This window comes from Phyllostomus discolor, chromosome X, assembly GCF_004126475.2.
Source record: "Phyllostomus discolor isolate MPI-MPIP mPhyDis1 chromosome X, mPhyDis1.pri.v3, whole genome shotgun sequence".
Lineage (NCBI taxonomy): Eukaryota > Metazoa > Chordata > Mammalia > Chiroptera > Phyllostomidae > Phyllostomus > Phyllostomus discolor.
Window position 1 is genome coordinate 58644337 of NC_050198.1, and position 17925 is coordinate 58662261.

A 17925-nucleotide genomic window follows, 5' to 3' on the forward strand; every position below is an offset into this window, starting at 1 on the left:
TTTGATCCATTCACTTACTGATGGGCACTTAGGTTGCTTTCACCACTTGGCTATTGTAAATTGTGCTGCTGTGAACATTGGGATGCTTAGTTTTTTGTTGTTTTTTTTTTTTTTTGGATTGGTGCTTCAGGATTCTTAGGATATAATCCTAGCAGTGGAATTTCTGGGTCAAACGGAAGTTCCATTTTTAGTTTTCTGAGGAAACTCCATACTGTTTTCCACAGTGGCTGCACCAGTCTGCAATCCCACCAACAGTGCACTAGGGTACCCTTTTCTCCACATCCTCTCCAACACTTGTTTGTTGATTTGTTTATGATGGCCATTCTGACTGGTGTGAAGTAGCATCTCATTCTGGTTTCAATTTCCATCTCTCTGATGGCTAATTATGCTGAGCATCCTTTCACATGTCTCTGGGCCCTCTGCATGTACTCCTTGGAGAAGTGTCTGTTCAAGTCCTTTCCCATTTTTTTATGAGTTACTTTTTATTTATTTATTTTTAGAGAGGGAAGGGAGGGAGAAAGAGAGAGATAGAGAAACATCAGTGTGTGGTTGCTGGGGGCTGTGGCCTGCAACCCAGGCATGTGCCCTGACTGGGAATCGAACCTGCGATGCTTTGGTTCACAGCCCGTGCTCAATCCACTGAGCTACGCCAGCAAGGGCTTCCTTTCCCATTTTTAATTGGGTTTATTGTCTTTTTAGAGTGGAGTCATGTAAGTTCTTTTTTTTTTTTTACACTGTCCTAGGATCGAATGGACCACCTCAGTAGCTTCTGAGGCCGATACATTTGTATCACCACAATTACTTTAGCAAACCTGGTGCCCTTCACTTCTGCAACATCATGCAGTTAGTGATCGAGTTTGCATGAGTTCTTTATGTATTTTGGAGATCAAACCCTTGTCTAAGGTATCATTGGCAAATATGTCTTCCCATATGGTTGGTCTCTTTTCATTTCAATGCTGTTTTCTTTAGCCATGCAGAAGCTTTTTACTTTAATGACTTCCCATTATTCATTCCTTTATGCCTTTTGCTCTAGGGGACATATCAGTGAAAATATTGCTGGGTAGAATATCTGAGATTTTCCTGACTAAGTTTCTTCTGGGATTTTTATGGTGTCATGACTTGTACTTAAGTCTTTTATACACCTTGAATTTATTTTTGTGTATGGTGTAATTCGGTGATTGAATTTCATTTTTCTGCATGTAGCTGTCCAGATATCCCAACACCGTTTGTTGAAGAGCTTATTTTTACTCCATTTTATGCTTCTTCCCCTTTTGTCAAATATTAATTGACCATAAAAACTTAGGTTTCCTTCTGGGCTCTCTATTGTCTTCCATTGATCTATGAGTCTGTTCTTATGCCAGTACCAGACTGTTTTTATTACCGTGGCCCTGTAATACAGTTTGATATCAGATATTGTGAACCCTCCCACTCAAAATTGCTGCAGCTACTTGGTGTCATATATGGTTCCATATACATTTTTGACATGTTTGTTCTATATCTAAGAAGTATGTCATTGGTACTTTAATAGGGATTGCATTGAATCTATAAAGTGCTTTGGGTAGTATGGACATTTTAATGACATTAATCCTTCTAATCCATGAACATTGTATATGCTTCCATTTATTTGTGTTTTCCTTAATTTCCTTCTCTAATGTTGGGTAATTTCTGAGTATAGGTCACTTACCTGCTTGGTTAGGTTTATTCCTAGGTACTTTATTTTTCTTGTTGCTATATCAAATGGGACTTCTTTCCTGAATTCTGTTTCTGATATTTCATTGTTTGTATACAAAAATGCCTTTGATTTGTGAATACCGACTTTGTATCCCACCATTTTGTCAAATTCACTTCTTAGGTCAAGTAGTGTTTTGGTGGAGTCTATAGGATTTTCTATGTATACTATCATATTGTCTGAAAACACTGACAGTTTTGCTTCCTCCTTTCCAAATTTATGCCTTTTATTTCTTTTTCTTGTCTGATTCATGTGGCTAGGACTTCCAATACTATGTTGAATAGAAGTGGTGAAAGCAGACATCCTTGTCTTTTTCCTGATCTTAGTGGGAAAGCTTTTAGTTTTGTCCCATTGAGCATGATGTTGGCTGTGGGTCTCTCATACATGGCCTTTATTATGTTTGGGAATGCTCCTTACATTCCCATTTTGTTCAGTGCTTTTATTTCTTTAATTTTAGCTTTATTGAGGTATTCTAAATGTATTATATCACTTATGCTATTACAGTCTTCCCAAATTTTCCACCTTAATCTCCCTTCCACCCTATATGCTCCAACCCTCCAGCTTCTCCCCTTTACCCCCATTAGTTCACATTCATGGATTGTACATGTAAGTTCTTTGACTTCTCTATTTCCTATACCATACTTAACCTTTCCCTGTCTATTTCATGCCTACCAATTATGCTTTTTCTTCCCTGCACCTTCCCCCCCATTCCTCCCCTCCCCCTTCCCACTGAAAATTTTCTGTGTGATGTCCATTTCTCTGATTCTATTCCTGTTCTAGCTGTTTGCTTAGTATTTGTTTTTCTTTTTTTTTTTTGTTAAGGTTCAATTGTTGATAGTTGTGAGTTTGTTGTCATTTTACTGTTCATAGTTCTTGATCTTCTTCCATTTTTTATATAAGTCCCTTTAACATTTCATATAATAAGGACTTGGTGATGATGAACTCCTGTAACTTGACCTTATCTGGGAAGCATCTTATCTGCCCTTCCATTCTCAATTATTGCTTTTCTGGATAGAGTAATCTTAGATGTAGGCCTTGCCTTTCATGACTTTGAATACTCTTTCCAGCCCCTTCTTGCCCATAAGGTTTCTTTTGAGAAATCAGTAGACAATCTTGTGGGCACTCCTGTGTAGGTAACTGTCTCCTTTTCTCTTGCTGCTTCTAATTTTCTCTTTTTATCTTTAATCTTAAGTAACCTAATGATTATGTGCCTTGGTGTGTTCCTCTTTAGTCCAATTTCTTTAGGACTGTCTTGGCTTCCTGGACTTCCTGGAAGTCTATTTCCTTTGCCAGATTGGGGAAGTTTTCTGTCATTATTTGTTCAAATAAGTTTTCAACATCTTGCTCTTGTTCTTCTCCTAGCACCTGTATGATTTGGATATTGGAGCATTTATAGCTACCCCAGAGGTTCCTAAGCCTCTCCTCATATATATTTTTTTTGAATTCTAATTTCTTCATCCTGTCCTCATTGGATGTTTATTTCTTCTTTTTGTTCCAGATCATTCATTTGAGTTCCTGGTTCCTTCCCTTAACTGTTGTTTTTTTGTATATTTTGCTTTATTTCACTTTGAGCAGCCTTCATTTGTTCCTTCATTTTGCAACTGAGCTTAGTCAGTCCTATGATTATTTTGATTACCAGTATTTTAAGCTCTGCATCAGATAGGTTGACCCTCTCCTGGTTTCTGAGCTCTTTTTCTGGAGTTTTGATCTGTTGTTTCATTTGGGCCATATTTCTTTGTCTTGGCACACCTACATTGTCAGGGGGCAGGGCCTTAGGTATTCACCCTTGTGGGGCACCCCTCTTTGCTGCATTGTGTCATTGTCAGTCTGGTGAATGTTTCTTTAACTCCTTGTTGTCGGAGTTCCATGCAGTTTGATTTTCTGGCACTTCTGTTTGTTTATTATTTTTAGACTAGTTGTTATCTTCTTTTTGATTGCGTGAGGAAGCAAAGGGTTTCTACCTGTGCCACCATCTTGACCAGAATGCCTTGTTAAGCATTTTATCATAAAAGGGTGCTGTGCCTTATCATGTGCTTTTTCTGCATCTAGTGATATGATCATGTATTGTCTTTCCTTTTGTTTATGTGGTGTATTATGGTTATTGATTTGTGAATATTGTGCCATCTTTGCATCCCTGGAATGAAACCCACTTTACCATGGTGTATAATCTTTTTAATGTGTGGCTGGATGTGGTTTGCCAATATTTTGTTGAGGATTGTCCTCTCTATTCTTTTCCATTGATCTATATGTCTGTTTTTATGATAGTACCATGCTGTTTTAATTACAATGGCCTTATAGTATAGTTTGGTATCAGGTAGCATGATTCCTACAACTTTCTTCTTCCTTCTCAAATTGCTGAGGCTATTCAAGGTCTTTTGTGGTTCCATATACATTTTGGGGAATACCTCTTCTAGTTCAATGAAATATGCCATTGGCATCTTGAAAGGAATTGTGTTGAATCTATAGAATGCTTTGGGTAATGGACATTTTAATGATGTTATTTCTTCCTATCCATGAACATGATATGTGCTTCCACTTAATTGTATCTTCTTCAATTTCTTCAATGTCATAATTTTCTGTAGATGGGTCTTTTACATCCTTGGTTACATTTATGTCTAGTTATTTTATTTTATTTTTTGAAGCAATTGTGAATGAGATTTCTTAGGTTCCATTTTGGATCATTCACCTTTGGTGTATACAGATGCAACTGAATTTAGATATTTACTTTATATCTAGCAATAACTGAATTCATTTGGCAGTTCTACTAAGTTTGTTCTGGTGGAATTTTTAGGGTTCACTATATACAGTGCCATGTCATCTGCAAATAATGGCAGTTGTACTTCTTCCTTTCCAATTTGGATGCCTTTTATTTCTTCTTTGTGTCTGATTGCCGTGGCTAAGACTTCCAGTACTGTGTAGAATAAGAGCGGTGAAAGCAAGCCTCCCTGTCTTGTTCTCAATCTTAAGAGAAATGCTTGCAGTTTTTGCCCAATGACATGGTTTTGGCTATGCATTTGTTATATGTGGCCTTTCTTATGCTGAGGTATGTTCCCTCTATTCCCTCTTTGCTGAGAGTTTTTTTATCATAAATGGGTGCTGAATTCTATCAAATACTTTTTGTGCATCTATTTATATGATCATGTGACATTTATCCTTCATTTTGTATATGTGATATGGCACAATTATTGATTTGTGGATATTGTACAATGTTGAATTCTAGTAATAAATCCCATTTGATCATGGTGCCTAATCTTTTTAATGTATTGTTAGATTTGGTTTGTTAATATTTGTTCAGGATTTTAGCATCTATGTTTATCAGTGATATTGGCCTATAATATTCTCTTTTAGTAGTGTCTTTGTCTGGTTTTAGAATTAGGATAATGCTGGCACCATAAAATAAGCTTGGAAACCTTCCATTGTCTTCAAATTTTTGAAGTAGTTTGAGAAAGAAAGACGTTAGTTCTTTCAATGGTTAGTAAAATTCACCTAAGAATCCATCTGCTCCAGGACCTTTTTTGTTGGGATTTTTTTTTCTACTGCTTCAATTTCATTAGTTGTAATCTGTCTATTCAGATTCTTTGATCCTTCTTGACTTTGTTTTAGGAGATGGCATGTTTTTAGGACTTTATTCATTTCTTCCAGATTGTACAATTTGTTGGCATACAGTTGTTTGTAATTAATATTTTCTTACAATCCTTCATATTTCTTTTGTGTCAGTTGTTACTTCTCCTCTTTCATTTTTTATTTTATTTGCTTGGCTCCTCTCTTTTCTTGATGAGCCTAGTTAAAGGTTTGTTAATCTTGTTTATCATTTCAAAGATATCTATTAAATCCACTTGACCTAATGTGCCTTTCAGGACATCATTCCCTCCTTGATTTTCTGTCTGGAAGAATTATCCATTAATGTCAATGGTGTGTTAAAATTCCATGTTTTTACTGTGTTACTGTCATTCCTCTTTGTGTCCATCAATATTTGCTTTATATATTAAGATGTTCCTATGTGGTATGCATAAATGTTTACAAGAGTTATATGTTCTTGTGGAATTGCTCTTTATCATTATGTAGTGTCCTTCTTTGTCTCTTTTTGAAGCCTTACTTTTAAAGTTTATTTTGTCTGATATAAGTATTGTTACCCCAATTTTTTTCATTTCTGTTTGCATGAAATATCATTTTCCATCCCTTGAATTTTAGTCTGTGTGTATCTTCTGTTCTGATGTGGTTCTCTTGTAGACAACACATATATGGGTTTTGTTTTCTTATCCATTCTGCTACCCTATGTCTTTTAGTTGGAACATTTAATCCATTTACATCTAAAGTGACTATTAGTAGTATGTATTTATTGCCCTTTATTCATACAACTATATTTTTCTGCTTTTTAAATTTTTTCTTCTTCAGGAAGATCCTTCAACACTTCTTGTAGTACTGGCTTGGTGGTAATGAACTCTATCTTTTTCTTGTCTAAGAAGCTCTTTGTTTCTCTTTTAATTTTAAATGATAGCCTTGCTAAGTAAAGTACTCTTGGTTGTAGGTCCTTGCTTTTCATCACTTTGAATATTTCAAACCAACCCCTTCTGGCCTGAAATGTTGCTTTTGAGAAATCAGCTGACAGTCCTATGGGATATCCCTTGTAGGTAACTAACTTACTTCCTCTTGTAGCTTTTAAGATTCTTTTTCTGTTTTTAACTTTTACCACTTTAATTTTAATGTGTCTTGGTATGGGCTTCTTTGAATACATCTTTTTTGGGGAGTCTCTGCACTTCTTGGACTTTTGTGTCTTTTTTATTTCACTAGGCTAGGGGAATTTTCAGTCATTATTTCTTCAAATATGTTCTTGGCCTCTTGCTCTCTCTCTCTTCTTCTGGTACCCCATATGATGTGGGTGTTTTTATGCTTCATGTTGTCCCAAAGGTGCCTTAACTGTCCTCATATTTTTTAAAGTTTTTTTCTCTTTGCTGCTCAGATTGGGTGGCTTATTTTAAAGATTTTATTTATTATTTTTAGAGAGAGGGGAAGAGAAGGAGAGAAACATCAATGTGTGGTTGCTTCTCATGTGCCCCCAACAGGGGACTTGGACTGCAACTCAGGCATGTGCCCTGACCGGGATTTGAACCAGTGACCCCTTGGTTCACAGGCCAGCACTCAATCCACTGAGCCACACCAGCCAGGGTTGGGTGGCTTTTTAAAAATATTTCTTCCAAATTTCTGATTCAATCCTCTGCTTTATCTAACTTACTGTTTATTTCTTCCACTGTATTCTTCATTTTAGATATTGTGTTCTTCATTTCTGATTGGTGTTTTTTAATGGTTTCTATGTCTTTTTCAATGCTGTTTAGCATCCTTATTACCATTACGTTGAGCTCTATATCTGATAAATTGCTTGCCTCTATTTCATTTAACTCTTTTCCTGGAGTCTTGTCTTGTTCTCTCATTTGGAGCCTGTTTCTTTGTCTCCCCATCTGGGCTGCCTCTTTATATTTATTTCTATGCATTAGATAGGGAGATATGCTATGACTCCCATTCTTCATGGGGTGGCCTTATGTAGTAGGTATCTTGTGTGGTCCAGTTGTGCAGTCTCCTTGATCACCTGAGCTGGGTGCTCTAAGATTTTCCCTTGTATGGGTTCTATGGGCCCTCCTATTGTAAATGAGTCTTGATTGCTATTGGTCCCTTTGTGCCTGGGTTTGACCCTCAGTTTAACTGACTTTGAGACTCAGCCTTGCCTATGGTGTGTGAAGTCTCCATTAGAATATTCTACTTGTGAAGCTTATTGGATCTTTCTCTGATGTTGTCTAAAGCTGGTCACTAAGTGTGTTGGTTCTGGGCCTGTTGGGGAAAACTGTGGTTCAGATCAATATCAGACACTGCCTGTGACTGTTCTTGGACAACCTATTTAGACCTAGAAGCAATCCACAGTTTGTGTCTGCCTCTGCTCCATCTGGGTGTACACAGGAAAAATGAGCTGAGCAGCAAGGCAGGCTTTCACCAGCACCAGGCCCAGGGGTGAAGCAGGTCAGCAAAAGTTCCAAAGCCCCTGAGATCTGCTTCTGCCTTGGGTAGGTCACTTTAGCTTTTCAAGTTTCAGTTTTTCATCTCTGTTGAGCCCTTTTGAGCTCTCTGCTTTATTGTAGCCTATGGAGGTTGTAGACATGTTGCTCTTGGATCCTAACTCCAAGGCTTTTCCATTATGAGTTTTTAAACTTTGAATATTTCTTTTTCAAACTTTTTTCAGGAACCAGCTGGAGTTGGACTGGGTTTGACTTGGATACCAAACTGGGTCTGGGGAAGGACTGGGTCTTACTTGGAATCTTATCTTCTCATTTGGGCCTTCTTGATCAATAAACATTTCCTTGCCCCAAACTCTGATGTTTGCAGTTCTGGTCTCTTTTTTTTAAGATTTTATTTATTTATTTTTAGAGAGGGAAGGGAGGGAGAAAGGGGGGGGGAGAGAGAGGGAGAGAGAGAGAGAGAGAGAGAGAGAGAGAGAGACATAGACATCAATGTGTGGTTGCTGGGGGCCATGGCCTGCAACCCAGGCATGTGTCCTGACTGGGAATTGAACCTGCGATGCTTTGGTTCTCAGCCCGCACTCAATCCACTGAGCTATGCCAGCCAGGGCTTCAGTTCTGGTGTTTTTGAAGCACCAGGCACTTGAACTTTTGGGCTGGGAAAACTAGTAGCTGATTGTAGATTCCCTATAGCTTTCTACATAAGCACTTGTATCATCTGCAAATAGGGCCAGTGATTCTTGTAAGGAAAAACACAAAACACAAAAACAGGAGTCTTGTCATAGTACCTAAAGGCAAGGGCAAAGCCTTTGGAATCTTCTTGAACTGAAAGAAGCTGAATACTATATGAAACTTCCGCATAGGGTTTCTTCTCTATTTTTGGAAGTTTCCTACACTCATCACAATAACTCAAGTATAGTTTCATATAAATGACCTAATTGCATCCTTTCAGTTGAGGAGATCTGAGAAGGATGCCAGGGCCCAGGAATTGCATTTGGAAGGCAGTAGGACATGTTCATACATGTCTAAGGACATTGTGGGGAACAATGTAAACTGTGAGTGATTTCTGACCATTAGGTCAGAAATTTCCAGATGAATGGCAGAGTCTGGTCCAGGAGTAAATTAATCAGGAGGACCAATTTCTGAAGAAATGTTACATAAGAGCAGAACCACTGGGGATGTGCCTCTTAGGCACTCACACGTTCTAGCAAGGCAATTATTATTATTTTTTTAAATACCAAGTTTCCGCAAGGCTATGGAGCATTGTAACCTTCATACATTGCTGGTGGAAGTATATAATCATGAAGTTGCCATGGAAAACAGTTTGGCAGTCCTTCCTAAAGTTATACTTGGAGCATAACTTGTAGGATGCAATAATAAAATGATTTTTTTCTTCTTGCTATTCATGCAAGTCTGCCCTTCCATATTAGTTTTTTTTTTCTTGTCCCTTGGTGATATCTAGGGTATGTCACATAACTTTCTTACTTGTTATTATAAAATAAAAAAATCCTCCAGTCAGTTCTAGTTACAAAAAAGTTTCCATTTAATGAGTGCAAAGAGGAAGTAAGAAACCCTTTTGAACCCTTTGTTCTTATGAAGTCCAGAAACCCTTTCCTCATCCTCCTAGATTCTTATACTGCTCATTCCATGAAGTCCAGCTCTGATTACACAGCACTTGAGACCATGACACCTAGAAGTGATCACTCCCACATCTGTCATTGAATCACAACACATGCAGCCTCCATCCCTCTTGTGGTCCTTAACAAAAAGTAGCTCTCCCTTACCCCTTTCCAGTGTATGTGTGGGGGGTTGGGCCTATCTTCTCAGAAGTGAGGAGAACAAGTAGGTGCCTACACTCATTCTGCTTCAGTGACTCCTGTTCATGTTTAAACCATACATCTCCAGAAATAGTGGAGTCTCAGAAGAAATTTGCTGATTGGCTCATAGTATATATTCTTTGTGTTGACACAAAGTTGGGAGCAGAGATTTTATTGACTTCCCTTCTGCTTATTCTACTTACATATAGCCAGAGACAACCTTAATATCATCTTAATGGAGTTACTGATAGAGAATGTCCTCAACTGAGTATGAAGGTGTTGATCTGTTTGTGAGCAAGTGCTGTTTTTTGAGCAATGTCACAACATAAATGCTCTATTTACCTTTATTTTAAAGATTTTATTTATTTACCTTTGGAGGGAAGGGAAGGAAAGGAGAAAGAGAGGGAGAGAAACATCAATGTACGGTTGCCTCTCACCCATCCCCTATTGGGGACCTAGTCTACAATACAGGCATGTGCCCTGACTGGGAATCAAACCGGCAACCCTTTTGTTTGCAGGCCAGCACTCAATCCACTGAGTCACACCAGCCATGGCTCTATTTACCTTTGAATTTGACTTAAACACAACATTTTTTTAGCTTGGTAATATATTCAAATAGTTCAGTCATGAAACATAATTTAAAAGCTATTTGTAAACAAACAAACAAGCAAAATATAACCAAAAACACTGAAATAGAGAACAGGCTGACAGTGACCAGAGGGGAGAGGGGAAGAAATTTCAGGGGAAAAGGGGAAGGGTTTACAGGAACAAGTATAAAGGACACATGGACAAAAACAAGGAGCAGGTGGAAAAGGGTGGGAAGTGGGAAGGGCTGGGGGGTGGGCTGGGATGGGAGCAAATGGCAGAAAACTGTACTTGAGCAACAATTAAAATTAAAAAAATAAAAGCTATTTGTGTCCCTTTTCCTCATCCCTTCCCTTTCTGAACAATTCAGTCCTGACACCACTAAATAGGAAAGAAAAAGATAGGTGCATTTTCCAAAGGAGAGAAAAGAGCTGTGTTGGCCTGAGCAGGGCATGATGAGAAAGGCTTCAATACTGGGAGAGTGGCTCATCATAGAGAGTCAGTGCCAAGGAATTTGTGAGGAGGGCTTCCCAGATAGGAGACAGCTAGGTGAGGGAAACTGGGATTCTATTTGGTTGAAGAGATTGCCTACATGGAGGCAATGTTTGGCAGACTGCATCAGGATTTCAGAGTCTGAGCAGGGTGAGAAACACACCCATGCAGAGTTGCCAGCAATCTGAAGAAGGCACCTTTATAGCTTTATATATATAAAGATACACACACACACACACAAGTGTAGAAATATAGATGTAGACTGGATCCAAGATGGCAGAGTAGGTGGAAGCTGCACTCACTTCCTCTCAAGAACACATCATAATTACAACTAAATTATAGAACAATTAATATGAATAACCATCTCAAGACTAACTGAACACAAGTCTTATACTTACTGATATACAGAAGCCACATCAAGACTGGTAGGAGGAAGGGAGACATGAAACCAGCTGGCCCTGCATCTATATGAGGTAGTTGAGAATCAGGAGAATGTCTCAGCTGCTAAGGTCCCCCATGAGGAGTGCGGGGGTCTCAATTCCCACTAGGCTCCCAGACATGGAGAACCAGTGCTGGGAAGATGAGCCCACAAAGCGTATGGCTGCAAAAATCATCAGGGATTCTGTCTGCCTGGGTGAGAAGAAAGGCTGCAAAAAAACCCCAGGTGTCCTCTTAAGTGGACAGAATTTTAAATTGCAGCTTCAGGCACTCACACTTCATTCCAGCAGAGGGACAGCAGCTTAGAGAGTGCCAAAGTTCTAAAGGGAGAGACTGAGTTGTGTGGCTTCAGATAGAAGACTGGAGAGACAGCTTCCAATGTCTCTGTAATGAGCCTCTCTTTGGCATTGCTCATGGATGCCATCTTTCCTGGCCTGAGCTCTGTCCCCACAAGGAATTAGCTTGGGAAGCTGCAGTACCCCTACCCTGGTCAATATCAGAAGCCCTGCCTTACCCAACTTGCACATGGCTATAGGCTCTGTCAACAATAATCAGCATGGGCCCACATTGCAGTCTTTCTTGAAAATCTCTTGAGGAATTTTCGGGCAAGCTCAGAAGGTGACAGGGACACACAAGAAAAGGATGAGTTTTGGGGCTTTTGAGAAAGGGCCGATTTCTCCCACACTTTACCAGTGCCAATGTTTCTATTTTGGTCCCTCTCCACACACAGCATTAACCTGGGGGGGGGCTGTACTAGCTCCACCCTGGTTATCCCCTGAGGTTCTGCCCTACCCAACTCACTCATAACTGTAGGCCTTGCCAGTGGCAAACACAGCTCATTGTTTTGGTCTTTCTTTGAAAGCTCTGAGGGAGTTCCACATGAGCAAGGAGGGTACTAGACAAACACAGAGAGAAGCTTATTTGTGTGGCTTTAAGGCAGGAACAATCTTTCCACACACCTGACAGGCACCACCATTTCTTCGCTGTGCCCTCCCTCCACATGGTCAAACTTTAACCTGCTCTATCCTGATGAACTCTACTAGCTCCACTACTAGAATACTCTCTGAGACCTCACCCTACCACAAAGGTCCCCAAGCACTAGGTAGGTGACAGCTAATCTTGGTGTACTCTGAGAATGTTGCCAAGTATCCTCAGATAAAGCACTGGCACAAGGTTTGAATTTGTATTAATTTGGTGAACACCACTCACCTTTCTTGTTCACTCCCAAAGAACCTACCTCACACAACCTGCATACCACCAAAGGTGTTTTCAGTGGTTGAGCCTAACAGCAGCCTTTTGCTGACCTGCCTCAGGCCTGGTACTAGTGGTAGCTCACCTCATAAGCAGCTTGGCCACAACCATGTGTACTAAGGCCCAGCACAGAAAACTACCAACCATGGATCACTGTGTAGCCACTGATAGGGAGCCAAGAGTTAATCACAGGCTATGTCTGATATTGACATACACTGGAGTCACTCCCAAGAGCCTTCAGAACCAACACACATAAAGGCTGGCTTCAGACAATAATAGAACATGACCCAATTAGTAGCTCCACAAGTAATACCCAAAGGGAGATCTCAACAGACACCAGATCCTGCTGGGGCAAATTTGCTTCATGGGGTCAGCCTACACTCAGCAGTTCATATACTGTGCTTATGGCCAATTATCACAGCAATCCAGCATGAGGATCAGCCTCAGATGCAGACATGCCAACAACCTTCAAGAGAGCTCACATAATCCACAAAAGGAACATTCTTCAAGCACACAGTTCAGGTAATCAGGGAAACTGAATCATTAGACCCAACAAGCCACCTACTACATAAGGCCACCCTTCCAAGATTGGGAGACATAGCAGATCCATCTGATAGACAAAAACAAATACAGAAAAGGCATACAAAATGGGGGAGATAAAAAAACATGCCCCAAATAAAAGTATTAGAAAATCCTCCAGAAAAAATAAGTAAATGGCATGGAGGCAAGTAACCCGCTTGATAAAGAGTTTTTTTTTAAATGGTTATAGGGATGCTGAAGAAACTTACCAGGAATTTATATAGCATAATAAAGGACAGAGAAACCATGTTTAAAAAGTCTGAAATAAAGAATATAATATCTGAAATTAAGATTGCATTAGAGAAATTAAAAGCAGATTGGATGAAGCAGAGGATCAAATTAGCAATTAGAAAAACAAGGTAAAAAAATGCACCCAATCAGAACACCAAAAGAAAACCCATTTTTTCAAATGAGGAAGGTTAAGGGACCTCTGAAACAACATCAAGTGTAACAACATCTGCAACATAATGATACCAGGAGAAAAGAGAGAGAGGAAGGGATTGAGAACCTATTTGAAGAAATAATGACTGAAAACTTCACTTACTGGATAAATAAAAACACACACAAGTACAGAAAATACAGTCTCCACAAAGATTAACTTAAAGAGACCCTCACCAAGACATATCATAATTAAAATGATAAAGGTTAAGAACAAAGAGAAATTCTTAAAAGAAACAAGAGAAGATAGTTACCTACACAGGAGCTCCCATAAGACTGTCAGCTGAATTCTCAACAGAAACATTTCAGGCCAGAAGGGACTGACATGAACATTCATAAGGGATGAAAAACGAAAACATACAACAAAGACTATTCTACTCAGAAAGGCTATCATTTAAAATTGGAGAAATAAGACTGAGAAGATGGTAGAGGAGTGAATGTAAATCACACTAACCTCCTCCCAGGGCCAATGTGGAACTACAAGTCAATTGTGGAGAAACCACCCAGAACAAACAACTAAGCAATAGTGAGAGAGAGCACCTGTGAGAGAAGCTGTATAACCTTGGACAAACAGAAGAATAACTTGTGGCACAATCTGGTAAGGAGTACAGTAGAGACTTGAGATAGCTGGCTGGAGGCCTACAAGTGGCAGTGCCAGAGGGATAATTAAGTGGCAGTTTGGATCCCCCTGAGAAGAATGGGATCTAAATCCTAAGCTAGGAATCCCAGTCTAGAGCACCAGAGCCCAAAAAGTACACAGATAACATCCAGCAGCAAAAAGTGGCAGGGTTACAGAGACAGACAGCTGGAGACTCAAGAGCCGTTTAAAGAGCCAATGCACAAATTTTCATTCACAGCCACTTACCCTGGGCTCTGGCAAAGGTGGGGAAGAGTGGACAGGAGAGACTTGAGGAGAGACTGGGGACAGAGGCCTTGGAGAGAGAACTGAGAGAGTAGCTGCTTGAATCTTGGTGCTGAGCCAATCCCCATAAAGCAGCAGCCATCCTCCTCTGAGTAGCAGTGGCCTGAGGGGAAACAATAGCCCCAACCAAGGAGGGATTCAACCCAGCCCTATGGTGCTTAAACCTGACCACTGAGTGCAAAGTGACTAGATTAACAACGGAAGGAGACAACCAGGGACAGCAGATCCCTGGAAGTATCAAACAGGCTGTCTAAGGTCACCATCTGACATCACCAGAGACAGATCTACAAAGGGAAAAAAAAGTGGTAAATACAAGAGGCTACCAAGATGAAATTCACTGTGGTCTTTTCCATGATTTGTGATATTTTATCTCCTGCATAGCTTTTTAACATTCATTTCTTGACCAGCAAATTTGTACATATTAAGATACTAGATTTTATACTATAATGTATTTCAATTCACATATTTTGCTCCTCCCTCCTCTTACCCCATTTTACCTTCCTCTTTCCTCTCATCATTTTCATTTCAAATTTCATTTTCTCTCTTGCTACAACTTATTTCCATCCCCAACTCTTACTATTTCTCCCCCATCCAGACACACTAAACCATTTTTTCTTCAAAGGGTCATCTCACATCCTTTTTGCCAGCTCTTAAAATGCCTACATTCTCTCTCCACCTTTAACAAATTTTGCTAGTTGGTTGTGGGTAGGGCAGTAGTTGTTGCATTCTCTTTTAATTTTATCTCTAGAGCTTCATTAATTCTGTATTTCAAATATCAAATTTTACTGATGTGTCCCCTACTCATTTTTGTCTCCAATTTTAATTTTTAAAATTAAAATTTTAATTTTAATTTTAAAACAGACTGTTTTCCTTCTCTTTTTTGTCTTTCTTCTATTCCTCTTTCATCCTGCCCTTTTATTTTTCTTTATCTTCCTTTTTTCCTTTTCTGTACATCCCAAATATTAATTTTTCCCTCTCTTAAACTGTCTTTTGTTCCTCACTCTTAGTATTTCCTCTTCCTCTAACATTTCAAAATCACTTCCCATTCCTCTAAAACTCTATTAGATTTTTCTTTATTCTTTTTCCCCTCATATTCCCATACCGCTTATATTTTTTCTCTTTTTTCCTAAATTTTTATTTATTACTTTTAGAGAAAGAAACAGCAATTTGTTGTTCCATTTATTGATGCATTCTTTGGTTGATTCTTTTTTTAAATATATTTTATTGATTACGATATTAGTTGTCCCATTTTCCTCCCTTCACTCTCCTCCACCCTGTATACCTTCTCCCACCCACATTCCCCCCCCTTTAGCTCATGTCCATGTGTCATAAGTTCTTTAGCTTCTACATTTCCCATATTATTCTTGCTCTCTCCCTGTCTATTTTCTACCTACCATCTATGCTACTTATTCTCCATACCTTTTCCCCTTCTCTCCTCCTCCTATTCCCCTGTTGCTAACCCTCCATGTGATCTCCATTTCTGGGGTTCTGTTCCTGTTCTAGTTGTTTGCTTAGTTTCTTTTGGTTTTGTTTTAGGTGTGGTTGAAAATAACTGAGTTTGCTGTCATTTTACTGTACATGTTTTTTTAAATCTTCTTTCCTTAGATAAACGCCTTAGATAAACATTTCATATAATAAGGGCTTGGTGATGATGAACTCCTTTAACTTGACCTTATCTGAGAAGCACTTTATCTGCCCTTTCATTCTAAAGGAAAGCTTTGCTGGATAGAGCAATCTGGGCTTTAGGTCCTTGCCTTTCATGACTTGGAATACTTCTTTCCAGCCCCTTCTTGCCTGCAAGGTCTCTTTTGAGAAATCAGCTGACAGTCTGATGGGAACTCCTTTGTAGGTTACTGTCCCCTTACCTCTTGCTGCTTCTAGGATTCTCTCCTTCATTTTTACCTTGGCTAATGTAATTATGATGTGCCTTGGTGTGTTTCTTCTTGGGTCCAACTTCTTTGGGACTGTTTGGGCTTCCTGGACTTCCTGGAAGTCTATTTCCTTTGCCAGAATGGGGAAGTTCTCCTTTATTATTTGTTCAAATAACTTTTCCACTTGTTGCTCTTCCTCTTCCCCTTCTGGTGCCCCTATAATTCGGATGTTGGAACATTTAAAGATGTCCTGGAGGTTCCTAAGCTTCTCCTCATTTTTTTGAATTCTTGTTTCTTCATTCTTTTCTGTTTGGTTGTTTCTTTTTCCTTCTGGTCCACTCTACTGTTTTGAGTCCCAGTTTCCTTCCCATCACTATTGGTTCCTTGTGCATTTTCCTTCATTTCTCTCATCATAGCCTGCATTTGTTCATCTAATTTGTGACCAAAATCAACCAATTCTGTGAGCTTCCTAATCACCAGTGCTTTGAACTGTGCATCTGATAGGTTGGCTATCTCTGGGTTGCTTAAAAGGATGAGTTCTGGGGCTTTGATTTGTTCTTTTGTTTGAGTCCCCTCTCTCTCTCTCTCTCTCTCTTTTTGGTCTGGTTGCACCTGTTACAGTAGGGGGCAGAGCCTTAGGTGTTCACCAGGGTGGGGCACCCCAGTCGCTGGGTTGTGATGTTGTATGTGGGGGCAGATTGAGAAGGAACAATGGCCCTTGCTCCATTTCGTGGGTCCTCAGTCCCTTCTGCTGTTTCCCCCAAGCAAACTGGGCCCCTTTGGTGCCAATTCCCATGTGGGTGGGCTTGTGCATGCCGTGGGACCCTCCAAGCACCTCTCCTGTGAGGCTGGGTGTCTCTCTGTGCACCTCAACTCCCACAGGTGTCCTCAATCAGTGTTCTGAGGCTCTATTTCCCAGCGCTGGGATCCTGGGTTGCGCATACTGCCTTGCTTTACAATTGCTGCCTCACTGGGTCTACTGGTTGTCACCCCTCAGCCAGGGTCTGCCAGCTTCTGCTTGTGCACTCAGGGTCCACCCGCTGTGGTCTTGCATGCCCCAGATGCCTTACGTGCCCAGTCCCAACTTTCTCTGCTCTCCAAGCCACACCCGCACCTGGCTTCTCATTTCCACCCTTCCTACCAGTCTGGATGAATGGATCTATTTCAACTTCTTGGTTGTCTGACTTCCATTCAGATCAATTTTCTGTCTGTCATGGATGTTATTCTGTTTCTAAATTGTTGTTGTTCCTATCTTGGTTGTGCATGGAGGTACGGTGCATCCACCTATGCCTCCATCTTGGCTGGAAATCCCCCATACCACTTATATTAATTTTAGCTCATTTGTTGTTAATAGTACTGTGGTGGATCTTTCTTTCTGAGTGGGCTCCTATACTTTTATTAATTATTTACTATTCTCCTATATTTTTCTTTCTCTCACTTTATTTTATTTTATATTATATTAATTTCTGTTTAAACCTAATAGCATACACTTCCTTTCTCATACTTCATTCCACATTCTTCATTCCCTTTTTTATTCACAATGTAAATTTTACCTTCTTTCTTTCCATTGCTCCAAATCCCAACTCTTGTTAGTGTTCCTCCCTCTACCCTCTCAAAACCATTTTTATTTCAGTAGGTCATCTTATATCTGCTCTCCTTTCTGATAATAGTCTTAATCTCTTTACACCCTTATTTATACTGGTTCATTAGCTGTTGATAGTGGGATTGTGGGGGGCTATTTTTTGGGTATGGATTTGTTTCCTGGGCTTTGTGGTTTTGTTCTGGCAGCACCTGCAAA

General features: G+C 39.7%; 2 protein-coding genes and 1 non-coding gene across 4 annotated transcripts in view; 1 reads left to right on the forward strand and 2 right to left on the reverse strand.

Moving 5' to 3' along the window:
- BEX3 (brain expressed X-linked 3) overlaps positions 1–17925 on the reverse strand; it is a 130145-nt gene that overhangs the window by 59117 nt on the left and 53103 nt on the right. The window lies entirely within an intron of this gene.
- LOC114504770 (protein BEX1-like) overlaps positions 1–17925 on the forward strand; it is a 131763-nt gene that overhangs the window by 9134 nt on the left and 104704 nt on the right. The gene's annotated exons all lie outside the window — the stretch shown is intronic.
- Positions 733–863, reverse strand: LOC114505845. The gene has a single exon (XR_003685307.1). It is a non-coding gene; the product is annotated as a small nucleolar RNA SNORA66 (small nucleolar RNA).